This window comes from Ursus americanus, chromosome 18 (assembly GCF_024610735.1).
Source record: "Ursus americanus isolate L20-20 chromosome 18, mUrsAme1.1.p, whole genome shotgun sequence".
NCBI classification, from domain to species: Eukaryota; Metazoa; Chordata; class Mammalia; order Carnivora; family Ursidae; genus Ursus; species Ursus americanus.
The window spans coordinates 44,397,593-44,402,594 of record NC_142144.1 but is presented as its reverse complement, the minus strand read 5'-3'; the positions used below and the strand labels follow the sequence as shown (position 1 = coordinate 44,402,594).

Sequence of the window (5,002 nt, the reverse complement as noted above, 5' to 3'; positions counted from 1 at the left end):
CTGTGTTGACCAGACAGGAAGAACACATGACGAGATAAAGCCAGACATGTGGGCCTGATAGGTCATAACAAAAGCGAAGTAACCCTGCAGGAGGAAAAAACCCATCCTCCCGACGTTTCCCCATCAAAGCCGCAAGTGCTCACACTGGACACTACCTTCCAACTCCAAATGTCTCTCAAGCAAAAAGAGGCTAAAAATGGTCTCAAGGTAAGTAAGACTTTTTATGCAGACAAAAATTAATGAGGTAAACATTAAGCTTCAGGATAAGCCAAAAGATGAAGAAACCTCTAAAGTGTAATCAACCCACTGGAAAGAATACTTAACTTTTAAAGAGGGAGGGCATTTAAAAACCTTTTTCTAAGAAAACTAAGTTTTGAAGACATAGGTATTAAATACTATTAGATCAGATCCCCAACTATTAACGCATTTCAATTTTACAAGCCTTTTTTATGAGATGTTTACAATCTTAAACTATTCTGCTAACAACTTTTCAGGTCTCTTTTAAATACACTTGCAACGAACTGTTAGGATGGGCATCGGAAAGCCTATCAAGGTTTGGACTCAAATGAGCGTTGGATCAGAGGCTCTGCCATTTACCAACCTTGTTCAATTCAGCCAGTACTTCTACCTGGCTGAGTTTTAGACTCGTTTTGTTTTTTGTTTTTTTGTTTTCAGATTTTACTTATTCATTTTAAGAGAAGGAACGCCCACACACCGAGGGGGAGGAACAGGGGGAGAGGGAGAGAGAGAATCCCAAGCAGACTCTGCACTGAGTGTGGAGCCCAAGGTGGGGCTCAATCTCATGATTCCGAGATCTCGACCGGAGCCGAAATCAAGAGTTGGATGCTTAACCAACTGAGCTACCCAGGCGCCCCCTGGCTGAGTTTTAGATTCTTACCTATCCAGCCCAATCCCACCTGTAAATGGGCACATTAGTACCTGCCCTATCTATTTCACAAGATTATGAACACTTTTAAAACTTTAAAACCTTGGGGCGCCTGGGTAGCGCAGTCGTTAAAGTGTCTGCCTTCGGCTCAGGGCGTGATCCTGGCGTTCCGGGATCGAGTCCCACATCAGGCTCCTCCGCTGGGAGCCTGCTTCTTCCTCTCCCACTCCCCCTGCTGTGTTCCCTCTCTCGCTGGCTGTCTCTCTGTCACATAAATAAATAAAAATCTTTAAAAAAAAAAAAAAACAAAACTTTAAAACCTTGAGGTCGGCATGAGGCATTTTCATTTTTAATGGCCACATGGACTCAAATCTATTTTACCTAGCTTTCAACCAAATAAGGCACATGCTGAGAGTAGGTTCCAGACTCCATGTTCAAATCCAAATTTAAATCTCAGCTCTGCAAATAAATCTTGGGGATTTATTTAAGGCCCTGTCTCCTCAGCTGTAAGAGGGGAACACACAAGTCAGTTTATGGGATTGTGAGGTGCCTCCCACAGCGCTCAGCTAACAGTGGATACTTGGTGAAGCAGTGGTTTTCTTCTTCTAATCCCACAGTCCCTTCCAACTATAACTTCTCGAATTACCTGATGGCTCTGTGATACCACAATTTCTTGCAATATAGTAAGTGCATATACACGCCATGCCTAAAATGAACGTTAAACCCCCCTTTTTCCTAGGGCATATTTTCCAGAAAATAGCCTTCCAACTTTCAACTCTTTGTTCCTAAAGCACAGAAAGTAAAAACAAAAGAAACTGCCAGGGAGCACAAATTTTAAAATCCTGATAACTGTCCTATAAGAAAATTTTGCTCTTAGCGGTCACTTCTTCGATCTATGAATGAGTTACCTTTTATTATTATAGGAGGGTATTGAAAATTAAGGGCAAATGAACAAAACACCACATACCCAAGCTTCACCTCTAAATTTAAAAAAGTAAGGTTTGCTGAGTATCACACCCACAAGCAGTAAAGCAACTTTTTCTTTCATTAGGACATATCAAATACTTAATGTCAACCAAAGAAGATGAACAATGGTTTAGATGTGGCAGGAAAAAAATCCTGTAGGAAAATTTTACTTTGGGGGTGTGTGTGAATTTGCCAGGGCCAATGCTTTTCTAAAAATTTCATGATACAAACAAGAATACATTTAAACTCCAAGAGCTTTCATTTCGAGATCTATGAAAACCCATCAAACATCTACCTCCCTGCGAACTTAGCAACTGTTGTACAAGGGTGGGGCTCAATACTTCCTGACCACACTGATCAACAGAATCGTTTATAAGCCTTAAAGGTACCTATGCTCTCAATGGATGAACTCAGAAAAACACCTTGAGGCAAAGTAGTAAGCAGCCAACCCTCTAAACAAAAGAACTGCCTTAATCAATTTAAAAAGGAAAGACTGGCTGGCCAAGTAGGCTGCTGAGTTCTGATCACTGTTTGTGGTACTTGGCAAGGGTGGCGATGAGAAATTATGGAGAGTTCTTAGAAGGAAGTGGAATCTTAGAAAAGCTGAGATATACAATTTTTCCTTTTTGATGAAGAAAGAGGGCAATGTTTCTGGCCAACCTATTCAGTGGCTTCCAGGAAACAGTTCAACTATTATTTCCCTGTTCTATTTATCTTTATATATGTATTTATCTATATAAATGGATCTTCCTTTCTCATAGTGACCACGGAACACTTTCCCATCAACCTTAGTCCTTTGCAGGGTAACTTTTCAATAAGTAAGTGTAAAACTGTTGTGGACTCCACCCTCAGCCCTTGGTAAAAAGTACCCAGAGAACTGGTTGCACAGCTTCTTAACTTCATTGAGTTCAGCCATCCAAATGAGAGTGGGAATAACCCAGCACCAGAGGCCATCCAACCACTGCTACAAGGTATGCAGGACAACTCCCAATGCACACATCCCAGACCGAATGACTCAATCTCTGAGCCCAGGAATCTGTGTTTTAAGAAGCTCTCCAGGCCCATCTTAAGCATGTTCAAATTTGAGAAACACTGCCTGAGAGCACTTCTTCTCAAATTTTAATGTGCGTATGCATCAACATGGTAATTCCACAAAAATGCAGATTATGGTTCAGTAGGTTGGAGGGCAGAGACACAGGGTGACTGCATTTCTAACAAGTTCCCAGGTGATATCAGTGCTGCTGATCCATGGGCCATACTTAGAATAGCAAGACCTTAGAGAACAGAGTCCAACACTCTTATTCTGTGTACTATAATAATTCATTAGCAATCTAATCCGGGAACCAAAATTACGTGATGTTGAAGGTTGGAAGGGTGGTAATGGTAAGTAATCAGACCCAGCCTGAGATAACTGTGCATTTTAGAAAAACCCATACCTTCCATTTTTATGCACTTCAATTTAGATAGTGAGTGCTACTGCGAAATGTATTTCCAAGTATCATTTCACCTGATCCTGCTCAGTTTCTAAATTACAGCCTGGTACCTGGAGGTCTGCAATTCTAATCACACAGCAAGTGCTCAACATTCGTCAAGCCAATCGCTTCTCCTCTACCCAAGTTTCTCACCTGCCAAATGAAGGCATTTATTCCAACTAATCCACAGGCTTATGCACTCCTTATAGGTACAATAGCATGCATGACCATTAGAAAACATTAAAAACAGAAATAGCCACAACTGCTACTGATGTAATTTTCTTTCTTTTTTTTTTTTATAAGATTTTATTTATTTATTCGACAGAGATAGAGACAGCCAGCGAGAGAGGGAACACAAGCAGGGGGAGTGGGAGAGGAAGAAGCAGGCTCATAGCGGAGGAGCCTGATGTGCGGCTCGATCCCACAACGCCGGGATCACGCCCTGAGCCGAAGGCAGACGCTTAACCACTGTGCCACCCAGGCGCCCCCTGATGTAATTTTCTATACACAGAAAGCAGTAGGATAACTGTGTATGTTACCACCAAAAGGACAAATGTTCTCTTGTCTCTGAAGGCAGAAAAATAAAGACTTTAATCTGAACTAGGTTCCATTAAACTTGTGAGCTTTCTGATTTCTTGGACGTGCAGGTACAAGACACAAAGGGAATAATCTGACTTCCGGTCCCAAAATGTATTCCCCTGAGCATACTTTAGTTACCAAATACATAATTTACCATTACCTGCCTGGAAATGGAGAACTCTCGTTTCCATTTTATTTAGCAATGATAAAAGAAGCTAAAACATTTTTTTCCCATCATGGGTTCCTTGTCTCCTTAAGCCTTGGGTTTTCCTATCTGTAAAAGGAGGGTGATATATGCACCTTTCAGAATTATCACGAAAATCAGCAACAACTCATATGAAATGCCCAAACTCCTGACTGGGTCATGACTGACATTCAAAAGAAGAAACCCATTATGACAATACACTTTTATATGATGAGAGTCTGATATGAGTTAGAGAGATAGCTGTTCAAATACACCCTAGAACTCCACATGGTATATTATGGATGGGATGTTTGAACCCCCACCTCCCTCACATGTAGAAATCGAATCCCCAGGTATTTGGAGGTAGAGCCTCATAATGAGGTCATGAGAGGAGACTCTCATGAAAGAGATTAGTGTCCCCCTACAAAGAGGCCAGAGAATTGGCTTGCTCTCTCTTCACTACGTGAGATCACAACAAAAAGTTGGCAGTCTGCAACCTGAAGACCCTTACCAGAACCAGAGCATGTAGAAACCCTGATCTCAGATGTCCAGCCTCCACAACTATGAAGAATATCCTTCTGTTGTGTATAAGCCTACCAGTCCCTGGTATTGTGTTATACCAGCCTGAACTAAGACACTATTTAATTTCCTGATATTCTAGCATGACTCTCTTAGGACTTGGATTTACTCAAAAAACGACATTAGTCAAGCTATAAACTCTAAGCAGGGAATATTTTATTACTTAGAGTAAATTCAAAGAGGCCAGGTTACTCTTCTGGTTATTAACACCATAATATTTCCATAAAAAGGGGAAGAGCTGTGAAATCTTGTGTTTATAAATGTATACCAATACCAGGTCACCTGGGACCCCTGAGAAACAGGGCAAAAGACATTTCAACTTCTTTTTACATTTCT

At 41.1% G+C, this 5,002-nt stretch overlaps 1 long non-coding RNA gene across 25 annotated transcripts in view; it reads right to left on the bottom strand.

Annotated features, from left to right (window-relative positions):
* Positions 1-5,002, bottom strand: part of LOC123781360 (uncharacterized) — a 355,277-nt gene that overhangs the window by 343,573 nt on the left and 6,702 nt on the right. The window lies entirely within an intron of this gene.